Source organism: Rhodnius prolixus, unplaced genomic scaffold (assembly GCF_049639745.1).
Source record: "Rhodnius prolixus isolate KJV_2025 unplaced genomic scaffold, Rpr scaffold_9, whole genome shotgun sequence".
In the NCBI taxonomy this organism is placed as follows: Eukaryota; Metazoa; Arthropoda; class Insecta; order Hemiptera; family Reduviidae; genus Rhodnius; species Rhodnius prolixus.
In genome coordinates, this window is record NW_027411604.1 from 582,475 (window position 1) to 599,315 (window position 16,841).

General features: G+C 36.2%; 1 long non-coding RNA gene across 1 annotated transcript in view; it reads left to right on the top strand.

The window, feature by feature from the left end:
* LOC141453914 (uncharacterized) overlaps window positions 1–16,841 on the top strand; it is a 212,410-nt gene that overhangs the window by 181,304 nt on the left and 14,265 nt on the right. Inside the window, exon 3 of the long non-coding RNA XR_012458305.1 lies at window positions 11,429–11,502. This is a non-coding gene — a long non-coding RNA (uncharacterized lncRNA). The remainder of the gene's footprint in view (window positions 1–11,428; window positions 11,503–16,841) is intronic.

Sequence of the window (16,841 nt, forward strand, 5' to 3'; positions counted from 1 at the left end):
ATCTCGCTTAATATGGCTTTTTAAAGTCTAATGTTACTCCTACATGTCATTTAAGCACGATGTATAAAGTAAGTAAAAATAAAGTAATCGCCTATTTTTTCAGGTGGGGCTTAACGTCCAACTACCAATTAGGTGTCGTGGACGGAGGCGACTAGCAAACATACATTACTGCAAATTAATCATATTAACCATTAAAGGTATAGACAGGGGAATATAGCCTAGTACCGCAATACATCTTAGCTTTGCGGGTCTAGCCTCTAACCGCTCGGCTACCGTGGCGACTAGCAAATATACTTTACTGTAAATTTCTCATATTAACCATTAAAGGTGTAGACAGGGGAATATAGCCTAGTACCGCAATACATCTTAGCTTTGCGGGTCTAGCCTCTAACCGCTCGGCTATTGTGGCGACTAGCAAACATACTTTACTGCAAATTTCTCATATTAACCATTAAAGGTATAGACCGGGGGAATATAGCCTAGTGTCGAAATACATCTTGGCTTTTCGGGTCTAGCCTCTAACCGCTCTGCTACCGTGGCGACTAGCAAACATACTTTATCAATAAATTTCTCATATTAACCATTAAAGGTATAGACTGGGGAATATAGTCTATTACAGCAATACACCTTAGCTTTACAGGTCTAGCCTCTAACCGCTCCGATTATCGTGGCGACTAGCAAACATACTTCACTGCAAATTTCTCATATTAACCATTAAAGGTATAGACCGGGCAATATAGACTAGTCCTGCAATACATCTTGGCTTTTCGGGTCTAGCCTCTAACCGCTCCGACTATCGTGGCGACCAGCAAACATACTTTACTGTAAAATTCTATTGTTTAACTCCCTAATGTGGCCCATTTCCAATTATTTTTTTCTCTTTTTGGTCACAATTAAAAGTGGACTGTTCCATTTGAATGGATTTAAGCACGACGTTGCTATTCATTCATAAAATAGCAAATAAAAATATGAATTAAACGATTACACTGAAATATAAAGCAACTATCTATCGATTTTACTATTATTACTATCAAATAAATAAATGTTGACTAAATCATTACCCCCACCATGCTATCCTATAAATACAGTAATAAAATATAGAAAAAGCAATCCACTAAAAAGGGATAATATAATTTAATGCTGATATTAACTGAGTAGAGCCATTAACTTTTTTTCTTTTTTAATATAAACACACATACAAACAAACAAAAAACACAAAGTTCTATTAACTGTACAGCCATTGGACGAACTAATATCAGCTTATCAATCAAAACAGCTGTTATACTGATGAATATGAAACACGCAAGCCTATTGGGTTTTTCTAGAAAGGGAACACTCATTGGGCGATGATTAACTAATGTTTTTGTTAATATAGACTTTACATTTAGATAAACCTCACTTTCCTACTTTTACTGTCTCTCATTTCCGCTAAGAGTAATAATGGCGATCACGTCAAATTTTCTTGACTTTCAAATTTGTGTTCGAGACCAGCGGCCAATTGCCGGGGTTATCTCGAGAATTTACTCGAAACTGACTTGACTGGAGATGTAATGGACTTTATTCTGACTTAGCAACATAGGCCAAAAGATCGAATCGTTAAATTTTAGATCCGTTCTTGTAACAGAAAAAATGAAAAGTTATTTTGGTTTTTCGCCTTGGTAAATTTATTAAAAAATTATCACTTACTTTTCTTTTTATTCTTCAACGAATTATAGAAGTTAAGATGAAGACAGTTGGAAAATGTAAAAAAAGAGGAGCTCTAAAGGAGAAGAACTACCAGTTAGGTAGAACCGGTATTCTTGTATAAGAGTATATACCTACCTCTTTGGAAGAAGAACAATGAGGCCGTTCTTCAAGATCTGCCGATCTCGATGGCACTGGACCGCCAGCGCAGGCAGGCTTGCCTCTAAAAAAACCGTGCCAATGTTTCATTCTACACCCGCGCCAGGGGCATTGTTCTCTTGTAAATCCATCTTTTAAGAAAAAACAAAAAATCTTTTACAGAGTTCACACAGCATCCTTTAATGGCTCCATCTTGCGTATTTATTGGAGTTGAAATGAATCAGGAAGAAAAAAACAATTTATACACTTTTCTTACAGCTGGATTTCTTATAGATTGCGCGCTAAAATTATAGCAAAATCGGGTGAATAAGTTCAAAATATTAGGGGCAGGATTTAAAGTGCTCTGGACCTGAGATGGCGCTGCTGATTGGTGTATTTATTATTGTTTTATATAGCACATGCAAGCCTAATAGCAATAAATAATAAATATATATATTCAAAAATAAAATAAAATATTGTTTTATACGGTCAATGATCAACTAGATCTCGCTTAATATGGCTTTTTAAAGTCTAATGTTACTCCTACATGTCATTTAAGCACGATGTATAAAGTAAGTAAAAATAAAGTAATCGCCTATTTTTTCAGGTGGGGCTTAACGTCCAACTACCAATTAGGTGTCGTGGACGGAGGCGACTAGCAAACATACATTACTGCAAATTAATCATATTAACCATTAAAGGTATAGACAGGGGAATATAGCCTAGTACCGCAATACATCTTAGCTTTGCGGGTCTAGCCTCTAACCGCTCGGCTACCGTGGCGACTAGCAAATATACTTTACTGTAAATTTCTCATATTAACCATTAAAGGTGTAGACAGGGGAATATAGCCTAGTACCGCAATACATCTTAGCTTTGCGGGTCTAGCCTCTAACCGCTCGGCTATTGTGGCGACTAGCAAACATACTTTACTGCAAATTTCTCATATTAACCATTAAAGGTATAGACCGGGGGAATATAGCCTAGTGTCGAAATACATCTTGGCTTTTCGGGTCTAGCCTCTAACCGCTCTGCTACCGTGGCGACTAGCAAACATACTTTATCAATAAATTTCTCATATTAACCATTAAAGGTATAGACTGGGGAATATAGTCTATTACAGCAATACACCTTAGCTTTACAGGTCTAGCCTCTAACCGCTCCGATTATCGTGGCGACTAGCAAACATACTTCACTGCAAATTTCTCATATTAACCATTAAAGGTATAGACCGGGCAATATAGACTAGTCCTGCAATACATCTTGGCTTTTCGGGTCTAGCCTCTAACCGCTCCGACTATCGTGGCGACCAGCAAACATACTTTACTGTAAAATTCTATTGTTTAACTCCCTAATGTGGCCCATTTCCAATTATTTTTTTCTCTTTTTGGTCACAATTAAAAGTGGACTGTTCCATTTGAATGGATTTAAGCACGACGTTGCTATTCATTCATAAAATAGCAAATAAAAATATGAATTAAACGATTACACTGAAATATAAAGCAACTATCTATCGATTTTACTATTATTACTATCAAATAAATAAATGTTGACTAAATCATTACCCCCACCATGCTATCCTATAAATACAGTAATAAAATATAGAAAAAGCAATCCACTAAAAAGGGATAATATAATTTAATGCTGATATTAACTGAGTAGAGCCATTAACTTTTTTTCTTTTTTAATATAAACACACATACAAACAAACAAAAAACACAAAGTTCTATTAACTGTACAGCCATTGGACGAACTAATATCAGCTTATCAATCAAAACAGCTGTTATACTGATGAATATGAAACACGCAAGCCTATTGGGTTTTTCTAGAAAGGGAACACTCATTGGGCGATGATTAACTAATGTTTTTGTTAATATAGACTTTACATTTAGATAAACCTCACTTTCCTACTTTTACTGTCTCTCATTTCCGCTAAGAGTAATAATGGCGATCACGTCAAATTTTCTTGACTTTCAAATTTGTGTTCGAGACCAGCGGCCAATTGCCGGGGTTATCTCGAGAATTTACTCGAAACTGACTTGACTGGAGATGTAATGGACTTTATTCTGACTTAGCAACATAGGCCAAAAGATCGAATCGTTAAATTTTAGATCCGTTCTTGTAACAGAAAAAATGAAAAGTTATTTTGGTTTTTCGCCTTGGTAAATTTATTAAAAAATTATCACTTACTTTTCTTTTTATTCTTCAACGAATTATAGAAGTTAAGATGAAGACAGTTGGAAAATGTAAAAAAAGAGGAGCTCTAAAGGAGAAGAACTACCAGTTAGGTAGAACCGGTATTCTTGTATAAGAGTATATACCTACCTCTTTGGAAGAAGAACAATGAGGCCGTTCTTCAAGATCTGCCGATCTCGATGGCACTGGACCGCCAGCGCAGGCAGGCTTGCCTCTAAAAAAACCGTGCCAATGTTTCATTCTACACCCGCGCCAGGGGCATTGTTCTCTTGTAAATCCATCTTTTAAGAAAAAACAAAAAATCTTTTACAGAGTTCACACAGCATCCTTTAATGGCTCCATCTTGCGTATTTATTGGAGTTGAAATGAATCAGGAAGAAAAAAACAATTTATACACTTTTCTTACAGCTGGATTTCTTATAGATTGCGCGCTAAAATTATAGCAAAATCGGGTGAATAAGTTCAAAATATTAGGGGCAGGATTTAAAGTGCTCTGGACCTGAGATGGCGCTGCTGATTGGTGTATTTATTATTGTTTTATATAGCACATGCAAGCCTAATAGCAATAAATAATAAATATATATATTCAAAAATAAAATAAAATATTGTTTTATACGGTCAATGATCAACTAGATCTCGCTTAATATGGCTTTTTAAAGTCTAATGTTACTCCTACATGTCATTTAAGCACGATGTATAAAGTAAGTAAAAATAAAGTAATCGCCTATTTTTTCAGGTGGGGCTTAACGTCCAACTACCAATTAGGTGTCGTGGACGGAGGCGACTAGCAAACATACATTACTGCAAATTAATCATATTAACCATTAAAGGTATAGACAGGGGAATATAGCCTAGTACCGCAATACATCTTAGCTTTGCGGGTCTAGCCTCTAACCGCTCGGCTACCGTGGCGACTAGCAAATATACTTTACTGTAAATTTCTCATATTAACCATTAAAGGTGTAGACAGGGGAATATAGCCTAGTACCGCAATACATCTTAGCTTTGCGGGTCTAGCCTCTAACCGCTCGGCTACCGTGGCGGCTAGCAAACATACTTCACTGCAAATTACTCATATTAACCATTAAAGGCATAGACCGGGGGAATATAGCCTAGTACCGCAATACATCTTAGCTTTGCAGATCTAGCCTCTAACCGCTCGGCTACCGTGGCGACTAGCAAACATACTTTACAGCAAATTTCTCATATTAACCATTAAAGGTATAGACTGGGGGAATATAGCCTAGTACTGCAGTACATCTTAGCTTTGTGGTCTCCCCTCTAACTTCTCGGCTACCGTGGCGCCTTATAAATACTTATTATTTAATTTAATATTAAGGTATTTAAATTTTTAACATTAAGATATTTTCCATAAAACTATTTGTTACACAATGTAAAAATTACTTTAATAAATGTTTAAAATCATAAAATAAATTGAACAAACACAGTACCCTAATAGTTTTATTTTTAATTAACTGAAAATTACTTTTATGATGGGGGTCTGTTGGAGATTTCTGAAAAATTATGTAGGGGTGGTCCACGATCAAAAAAAAGGTATCTTTTTTTTTTAGCCCTGATTAGGTAGCAAGCACCCAATGAAAAACTCTTCCCAAAAGGTAGGAGACAGCCCAGACTAGTAAATCCTGTTCTAGAAACAGCTTTTCCAATCTTTGTGGACATCCAGAAATAAAAAAGGCCAGTATGAGGAACAGTGACCAGTTTGTCCAACTTTGCCAGCCAGATCATTGAAAAGTAGAAAGTTCCTAAAACAGGAATTTTCTTTCCAATTGCGTAGAATTTTCTTCTTCTTTTTTTGCCCAATTTAACTGATGTTTTCTCTCTCAGTCGATTTACAATCATTTCCTTTGACCTATCCATCCATTTATACATTTGGCTTTCCCCAAATTGTTTATCTCATTTTTAACAATTTTCTTTTCTCAATTACTTGAGATTTTCATCCTTGATTACTTGCTATTATTATTATACTAACCGTAACTTGTATTTTCCCCCAAATGTTGTGACATTAAATAGTCATTAGGGGCATATCTCAGATAGATAGAAGATGTAGTCATTGAGGCCGTAGAAAGTGTACTGTTAACTGTAAATTTACCAAACATCCATCAGCTGATCACCATGGTAATTAGTTAGCCACTGCTATCTAGATTCTAGATTGCTTTCCTTTGAAATTTTTTTTTTTTAAAAAAAATCTGCCGTTAAACACTCAGACGAGTTACTTTTACCGCCATGCACGTAGATGTTTCACAGGAAGTCAAAAAACTCTAGCCAATAAAATGGTATTTCCGGTAAGTAAGCCAATTTTCTATTTAGAAAATTGGTTACCACATTTCCTTCTGAATAGAAGAGTTCCACACAACACATTGAATAAAACTGCCAAAGAACTGATGCACATGCGCATTTACAAATACCTAGTTTAAAGGAAACAGCGGAGAAACCATAAGAGGAAGTGGAAAACTTACAATCTAATGTAAAGTAAAGTAAAGTAATCGCCTATTTTTTCAGGCGGGGCTTAACGTCCAACTTACTAGGTGTCGTGGACGGAGGCGACTAGCAAACATACTTTACTGCAAATTTCTCATATTAACCATTAAAGGTATAGACCGGGGAATATAGCCTAGTACCGCAATACATCTTAGCTTTGCGGGTCTAGCCACTAACCTCTCGGCTATCGTGGCAACAGGCAAACATACTTTACTGCAAATTTCTCATATTAACCATTAAAGGTATAGACCGGGGAATATAGCCTAGTACCGCAATACATCTTATCTTTGCGGGTCTAGCCACTAACCGCTCGGCTACCGTGGCGACTAGCAAACATACTTTACTGCAAATTTCTCATATTAACTATTAAAGGTATAGACCGGGGAATATAGCCTAGTGCCGCAATACATCTTAGCTTTGCGGGTCTAGCCTCTAACCGCTCGGCTATCGTGGCGACTAGCAAACATACTTTACTGCAAATTTCTCATATTAACCATTAAAGGTATGGACCGGGGAATATAGCCTAGTACCGCAATACATCTTAGCTTTGCGGGTCTAGCCTCTAACCGCTCCGGCTACCGTGGCGACTAGCAAACATACTTTACTGCAAATTTCTCATATTAACCATTAAAGGTATAGACCGGGGAATATGGCCTAGTGCCGCAATACATCTTAGCTTTGCGGGTCTAGCCTCTAACCGCTCCGGCTACCGTGGCGACTAGCAAACATATTTTACTGCAAATTTCTCATATTAACCATTAATGGTATGGACCGGGGAATATAGCCTAGTACCGCAATACATCTTAGCTTTGCAAGTCTCGCCTCTTAACCCGCTCGGCTACCGTGGCGCCTAAAACTTGCAATGTTGAAATTGTAAAGAAATTTGAAGTTACCATTGAGGTTGTTTTTGTTTGTCCTGTATGTTTGTTAGTTACTAGTATTTCCTTTGTGGCCAATAGAACTATAACGGAATTTTCATTCAAAGAAAACTTCTTTTTTTTTACCTTTTTTATTGTTAACAGTTAAAACATGATAATGAAAATTAACGGTTAATTTTTCACAAACCTATCCTAGACGAAAAAGAATAGCCCCCCCCTCTTGAGAGATAGAGAGAGAGAGAAAGACAACCTCATGATGAGGTCATCAGCATTATTTTGCCCCATTCGCCCCCATTCAAGTGGAAAGCGTAACTAATAATTTAGTAAAAAGAAAGGAAAAATAAAGACGGAGTTGTTCGAGTTTTTAAGATTGTACGATAATTTGATTAAATATACAGTTAAGTTGGTAGAATTGTTTTTTTTTGTTCAACTTGTTATAAGGTTGTTTGTTTACTAAAAAAAAAAAACAATGGTGGCCAGTAATGTCTGCTAAAAAAAAAGATGTAAATAAAGAAAATAGAAACAGCTGACTTAAAGACAGCTGTTCCTCAGTCGATTCTTTATTAATTTATTTCATTTTTGTTCACCCCCTCCACTCACCAAAGTCCCCGTTTTTGCCTTCCCAAAAACCATTTTGTTGTAACCACAAACAGGAACATCGATCGGCCAGGTCGAACGAACACTGACCAAAACTAGGTTTTTCTACAACCATGTAGGAATGTTCTCATTATTCAATTAAAATCAGCTGTGTAATGCCCATCTTTACCTCACTAGTGGGGAAAAAATTCCCATTAGTGTCACTTTCCTCACTAGTGAGTGGAAAATTTTTTTATTGTGCTTCCTATTGTTATTAAAAATATTATCTGTAAAACTTTAATAAGCTTATTTAGCGTAACTAAATAATTAAAAAACGAATATTAAAAAATAAAATAAAAATTGAAAGGAATATAGAAATAAAAATAATACTTTAATAAATAATTAGATATTTTTAATTATAACAGTTAAAAAGGTTATAGTGTTACCTTATAGAAATCTAAAATGGATTCTAGTGATTCCTGTTTAGTTTTTTAGTTAATAACCCTAATGGTTGCAGAAAAAATATAATATATTATTTAACTCGAGTGTAAAGTATTTTCCTCACACTCGGCAATTTGCACTTGCACTCGCCTCGCTTCGCTTGTTCGTGCATGCAAACCCTGCCTCGCGTGAGGAAAAGTACTACTTTCCACACTTGTTACATAAATAACTATTTCCCTGTCCATGGCTGGACCTGGGATAAGATAGTATCCCTCTTTGTATCTCTCCATTAAAAAAAAAAGAACATGGAAGCCGGAAGTACATCGAGTAAAATATTGGTTAAAAAATTTCAAATTATTTCCCCTGCCGTGCTTTATTCAATGAATATAACGAGTTTTATAGCTAATAAATATGAGCTATAAAAATAGCTAAAAAGTTTTCTAAAGCATTTAACTATAAAAATAATTAATAAAAAGCTAATATCTTTTTGTTCGTAGTTTGTTAGTTGTAATGTCTATTGTTTACTTTTATTAATACTATTTATTGTTTCACCATTAAAAAACTTTTTAATTACCAAAATGGCTGCTTTTATACTTTTAAAAATTGAAAACTTTAATTGCTTTCTTATTTATTCATTTCTTTTATTAATATTGATAACTGTAAAGTAAGTTTAAAACATTATTATTGTTAATTTCTTATTTTTTATGGTTAATAATTTGATTTTCTTTTTTTTTTTAATTGGTTATCAAGGAAGCGGCTTAAAATCCAGCGAACATCCGGTTTTTTGTATACGCACAGGACTTCCTCTTACTTAATATTCTTCTCAAGGTTTTTCTATAGAAGAATTTATCTGTGTAAGTGTGAGTAAATGAAGTGGTTAGATCCGCCGCAGTAATGGAATTACGAGGTGTGGCTATTAAATAACGAGACTGATGCTGCTATAGAAGAACCTATGCATGTGCCAAATCCTGTGCAGCAGCGTAAAGCCTTCTCTTTCGTATTGCAGCGTCTCTCACGTGTTTGTAGAGAAATCTGTCTGACCGGAACATGACGTGTTTTGTGTAAGAGGTGTTTCCGTTTTGCCCAAAAAACATGATACTTACACATGTAGTAGAGCAACGAATTGTCGGTGAAATTTCACATCAAAACTGCGTAAAACCGCTACTGAAACTTATCTTTTATTAAAAAAAGAAGTTTATGGCGATGAATGTTGTATCACGTGCTCAAGTTTTTTTTGAGTGGTTCAAGCGTTTCCAAAGATGGCCGAGAGAAGACGTCGGAGATGATGACTAGGCCTAGGTCGCCCTTCCACGTCCAAAACGGATGTGAAAATATCGATTATAATTAATCAACATTACTAAACGTGAGGTGCTTGCTCAACTCCGGTGAAAGAGTAAGGAAAAAAAACGACCCGATTTGTGGAAGAACAAGTCACGGGGGTTTTCCATCAAGACAACCGGCGCCGGCTCACACTGCATTGTCTGTCCAAGACGACGTTTCTAGCCAAGTACAACATCCCAGTATTAGGCCATCCGCCTAATTCGCCTGACCTGGCCGCCCCATGTGACTTTTATCTGTACCCCAAAGACAAATCTACATTAAAAGGAACACGATTTCAGCAGTCCGTTGAAGCTGTGTGAAAGAAAAAGCGGCTCGCGTCATGCAGGAGCTCCTACAGAAAAAGACTTCCAGCACTGTTTCGAACAATGGTAAATTCGCATGGAGCGTTGTAGGGATAGGGGAGGGGTGTATATTGAAGATGATAATAACTAAATAAGTATAAATTTAGAATAAAAGGTTTTACAGCAATAGTCTCGTTATTTAGAAGTATATCGTTTGATTTTTAGCTGACGTAGCAGCAGGCATTTTATTGTATATCTAACTCGTTTCATGTTTTTTTAAAAAAAAATCTTTAGAGGTAGATTTTTAATCAGTTTGGGTGAAGTTAAGATTCTGATATCTCTGTACCAAACAGATTAATGATGGATGAAAGTGGGAACCAATCAGGGATACAATAAACATGCGTGTCACGACAGGATAAAATCAAAGAAAAAAAAAAAATCCATCAAGCAAAATGGTACTTCTACTTCCGGTTTAGGGATATTCATAGAACTTCAGCTTCTTTAAAGAGACAAAGAGGATTGGACTGAAATATACCCCAAAAAAGGGCAATTTCTCCGCTCTAATCATTCCCTCAACAAGAAAAAAGTTCTTAATGAAATTTTCATGAAAAATATTGAATTTAAAATTTATAGATCTTGAATGAGAGCAATGAATTTACGTAGTTTTGACAGAAAATCGTTTGACACCATTTTGACGACTGATGTAAAGTCTGGATCAAAAACATTTTGACCTGTCTAAAATGTACTTCCCTTTTTTTTTGCTAAGCTGGTTTACTGCTTACCGAGGTTCACGATTGGTTCGAACTTCCGGTTGCGCGAGCTATTTTTCTTTCTAATTTGATTATAGATAGAGTTACCTACTATTTGAAAAATCAGCATTGCAGTTTTCCTGGCTTTGGGAATAGCCGAGCAGATGATGTGATTGTAGAAAGCCCCTAGTAGGAGGATTTAGAGTGTTGGAAATCAGGAAGATACAAAACCAAAGTTCTGGATAGCTGAAGAAATTTCTAGACGTAGGCCGCCTCCTAGCCCGGGGCAACGGAGGAAGTTAATGACTATACGGCGGCGGCGACGGCGACGACCCGCTGGAATGGTCGCTACAATTTGCCGCTCTCTGTGCGACCGCCTTAGTTCACGATTAAATCGGCATTGAAAAAGAAAGAAAGAAACTGCCGCGGAAGGAATAGTGGGGGCAGCACCATCCGCAGTCATTAGCATCACCTACTTGGGCCTTCCTCTGCCCTCTCTCGCTCTTCTCCACCCACCCGCCCCCCCCCTGAAATTTCTCCTTGCTATTTTTCAGTCACATTTACTCCATTGATGAAAAGATTGATTGTTCTTTATGTTGAAATAGCTCTAAATGTAGTTTATTATTTATTTCTTTTTATCTTCCAGCTGGTATGAATAGAGACAGAACATAACCTGCAAGGTTATCAACTCCCAGCCTATTCAACAGCGACATCTAGCGGGTAAGTCATTAATTACTTACTGCTTTTCTTCACTCCTAGCATCCATTTACTTTTGTCTTTGTTTACAAGTTCTACTTCTGTCTTTTACGTGCGAGAGGAGAAATGCTCACAATACACGTACAGTACTGTGTTTAATAATTAATCAGTGAATTCAGCACAGTTAATACTGTGCATAGTCCCCTAAACCTGTTAGAGAGATAAATATACGAATTAGTTAATACCATTAGCAAACTATCTTGATGGCCCTGTCTGAATATTTAAAAAAAAAAAACACTCTGGAGACCTAACAAAATGGATGTTTCCGGTAGAAATCAAAATACCAAAAATCCTGTACTATTAACGAACAATAAGAGGAAGTAGAGATCATTTATTTATTTCTCTTTGGTTTAACCAGAAAATTTCTTTAACTTGTCTTACGCCTGCAGTAAATCAAAGATTAACCCCCAGTATCTTGTACGCCCAGCTTTTAGCTGAGAGTATTGTTGCACGAAAATCGAGACAAGTCTCGGTCTAGATCTCCGCTCGGTACCGAGACCGAGACAGAGATCGAGTCATTACATATATCTCGTCGAGATTTATTCGAGAAGTATCGGTCTCGGTTTTTCAAATATTTATTTTTAGGTGCAAAATTATAAAATTGTGTTCTTTATTAATAAATATTTATTACGGGTATTGCATTAATTATTAAAAGATACGATTTTAGTATATTATATATTCAATAATACTACATATATTTCACTTCGAATTACATAATTTTTTATATAATAAATTTCACTATCATTAATCTAATACTTTGATATTATTTGAATTATATTTTAGAATGCGGGAAGTTTGTTGGGAGGTGTATTTTTTTTATTTCCGGAATCGACTTGTTGCAGCAGGCAGATATGTTATTTGGGCCTTTCATTTGGCGCGTTTTTAACATCTTTTTGAAATTATATAAGGATATATAACAGTAATTAGTAATATATGATGCGAGACCTGCGAAGCTTAGATGTATTGTGGTACTGAGTTCGATTCCCGGTCTTAGGCCTTGGATTTTATTTAATGGTTAATAAAAGGAATTTACAGTAAAGTATGTTTGCTAGTCACCACGGTAACCGAGCGGTTAGAGGCTAGACCCGCAAAGCTAAGATGTATTGCGGTACTAGGCTATATTCCCCGGTCTATACCTTTAATGGTTAATATGAGAAATTTGCAGTAAAGTATGTTTGCTAGTCGCCTCCGTCCACGACACCTAATTGGTAGCTGGACGTTAAGCCCCGCCTGAAAAAATTGGCGATTACTTTACTTTAATATATGATGCATTGAAGTGTAAGTAGTTGTCTTCTTTTACACACATTTTCATTACCAATATATAAATTAAAATAATTATTAGAAAATAATAACATTTTTTGAAAAGATTATTAATAGCAAACCATTTTTTTATTCATTTTGATTGGCTCAGATATCGGGTTCATTTTTTTTTTTTTTCATTTTTAATGCTTTAAAAACAAAAAAATCAAAAACCGAGATATCTCGACGAGACCAAGACCGAGACCGAGACGAGACAAAAACCCAGACGAGACCTGAGGCGAGATTTGCATTAAAGTCTCGCCTCGAGTCTCGATCTCGTACAACATTAGCTGAAAGACTCTGGCCCCCACTTTTGGAGCCTTCCAGGTGGCTATTATCAGAAATTCTTGACCCAGAAACCACTGGTGCATCCTCGAATGTCATTTGCCACTGCGGCATTTAACTCTTTCTTTTTTTCTTTTTTTTTTATCGTTTTCTATAGAATTATTTAGCAGTAGCATTTCTGTTTCTTGTGGCAAATGCATTCAACAAATGCTATCCAACAATGCTGAGAGATGCAGTCTAGTCTTGAACCGCAAAACCGCATAGTCTTGGGCAAAAAAGAATGCAATTTTAAAACTGCATAATTTTGTGGTCTATCTTTTTTGAAGCAAACTTATCATTTGGCGGATGCTATTTTTATGGACCAAAATCTTTTTTGAAGTATGCTAATTTTATTTTTGCTATTTAGCAACATTTGCGTTAAAATGCATTATTTTGAGATATTATTTATTTCTCTTTTCTCTCTTTCGTACGTTCTGCTCCTACCACTTTGGTTATTCTTTTTTATTACCTTTTGCCACACTGTTTCAAATCATCAATTAAATCATCTGAAACAACATAAAATAATTTTGGACATTTTAGAAGATTCTTTTAGCACTTACATCAATTATATAATATCTTTGTTCAATAAGATATTTATATTTTCAAATAGGTTTGAGATATTTGAAGAGTTAGACTACAAGAGCAGTGAGGTCTCCTCCATCTTCAAGATGATTATTTTTCGATTTAACATAAGTTCATCATCATTTTTCACGATCTTCTCCAACGATATGAGGCAACCTTGCCGCACAATACAAACAATTACCTGTTACTCCAAATAACACTTCTCTTTTCACAATTCTATATTTCCTTCCGTTGCTTGAATTACGAGAAAAAGAAGTAACTTAAACTAAACTAACCTTTCCATTAGCCAATGAAAATCGTTGAACGATAACCTTTCTATATTTATTAGTCATGTGCCATCTAGATAGTGTACAATCGCGTTTTTATTGTGTACCGAGCACTAAACAGCTGACTGATTACAATATTTTTTTTTTAAATAAATACGTTCACTCTGGGTAAATATAAAACAGCCCACATAGTTTTTGATATTGTCAATTTGTATCTACTTAATTATCGGGTTATTATCACTTTTGTTATACGCCTATTATCTTTATAATTGCTTAAAATAAAATTATTAAACACCTACACCACAAAGAAAAAAAAAATGTAAAGCTATAATTATATTGCTCAATATCATATTGGAGACATTTTATCGATACATCAACATCGAAATTATAGATTTGATAATTGTGCCCATTATATAAAAGAAATAATTGTCTCTGTGTTTGTTTGTTTAAAAAAAAAAAACATTAGCCGGAGGCGGTACAAGTCTGTCAGGGCGACTCAATTGGCTCGCTAGCTTTGTTAGCTAGCGATCGCTGTAAATTGGTTTTTGCATCCTACATGTGGCATTTTAACAATGGAAATGGTTTCCAACAATGGAAACTACATATTAATCGATTGATCTCTAGCTTTGTTGTTAACTGCCTTAAAAAGTATTTTTCCTTGAATGAAAGGGAAAGTTTTGTAATAGGGAAAATTCTTTTCACTGGCTATCAGTGAAGTAGTAAAGTAATCGCCTATTTTTTCAGGCGGGCTTTACGTCCAACTACCAAATTAGGTATCGTGGACGGAGGCGACTAGCAAACATACTTTACTGCAAATTTCTCATATTAACCATTAAAGGTATAGTCCGGGGAATATAGCCTAGTCCCGCAATACATCTTAGCTTTGCGGGTCTAGCCTCTAACCGCTCGGCTATCGTGGCGACTAGCAAACATACTTTACTGCAAATTTCTCATATTAACCATTAAAGGTACAGACTAGGGGAATACAGCCTAGTACCGCAATACATCTTAGCTTTGCGGGTCTAGCCTCTAATCGCTCAGCTACCGTGGCGCCTTCCAGTGGCAATATATTTCTTGTAAAATCAATATTTAGTCTTCCTTGGAGCGTGTGTATGGGATACGAGTTTGATTAACGCTGAAATAGCAGTTTGAAGGGAAGCGTTCCCAACTCTTAGTAGGCTGGTCCTGGAAAAGCGTTTTAAATAGTCATATTTTAGCTTTCCATAGAGTGCGCTATTGAGTTGGTCGCGTTTAAAGAAAATTGAGCCGTTTACGAAAAGTTACTGTGGGTTACCAATGGCATCCAGAGAGGTCTGATCTTTGGATTTTTTTTTTTTAATTTAAGGTGCGTCAACATCTGAGGTGATTGGCTGGCGCCCGTAGCCTTTTTCCAGGTAATTTCCTGTCTCCGTACTCTCGTTAAAGACAACACGGTCCATCACTGGAGCTGTAAGAAGCTCCTCGAAAGGCAAACCAAAAAATATGATCATGATTCAAAATTCAGATTAAAAAAGTAATAAATAAATAATAGACTTGGAAAATTTTTGTTACAAATTAAAACACAACTCACTTTGGAGATTGCGTTGTATGCAGTCATCGAGGGATCAGTGTTGCGGTTGCAGGTGTACTTAAATAAGATGAAGCAGACGGGGGCCGCCTGCCTTGTTCATCCAGGAGTGGGGAGGTCCTAGGTCAGCCATCTTGATTATGGACAAGCTGACGGTCTGTGCATGGATCCCGCTCCGGTGTATATATGAATTTGTGTATACCTACACTAAGTATATATGTACACTTACATACTTGCACACGGCAACCAACACCGTAGCTGTGCTGATTAAATCATTATTGTAGCCAGCCGTGCCTGACAATGGTGTGTCTTGTTTAATAAAATAATAATAATAGGTTCTGGTTTAATTTCTACCCGACTATTATCTATTTGAATAGGCAAAACTAGTATCGGCTTGAAAAGAAACAAAGACGAAGAGAGAGAGAGAAAAAAAATTGTTTATACTGAGCGAATAAATCGATGTTAATTCGATGTCTGCCGATAGCTTGCAGCAAGCTCTCGCCTCACACAAAGAGAGGTGCCTCTTTCAAAGCAATGATGTCTTCATCTTCATGCCAAAATATGCCCTACGGCTGTAGTAATGCCTACACTCTCTGTAAACAGTGTAATTACAAGAATATTCTGCTACAATTTGCTCTGGTCGTACAATAATCGTGTGGCTGTATTGATTATGGAGTTGGTAATTATTACGTCATTACCTGGTTTCACAAAAATTCTTTGTGCTTTTTCCTTTATTGACGAATCTTGTGTTTTACTAAATATGTCATCTTTGAACCAGGCGGAAAATTTGGAAAAAACTTCTTTTTTTTGCCAAAAACGAATATTTTTCGTGGAAACTCGAAATTTAAAAAAAAAATCGATTCTAAGAAGTTACTATTATTTCAGGCGTTGCTTTACGTCCAAAGACCAAATTAGGTCGTGGTCGGAGGCGACCAGCAAACATACTTTACTGCAAAATTTCTCATATTAACCATTAAAGGTATAGACCGGGGAATATAGCCTAGTACCGCAATACATCTTAGCTTTGCGGGTCTAGCCTCTAACCGCTCGGCTACCGTGGCGACTAGCAAACATACTTTGCTGCAAATTTCTCATATTAACCATTAAAGGTAGAGACCGGGAAATATAGCCTAGTACCGCAATACATCTTAGCTTTGCGGGTCTAGCCTCTGTTACCGCCCGGCTATCGTGGCGCCTTACTAGACTTTACTTTTACAGGAACTGGATAATTATCCTTATGAACATTTTCAATAAAAACTAAGTAA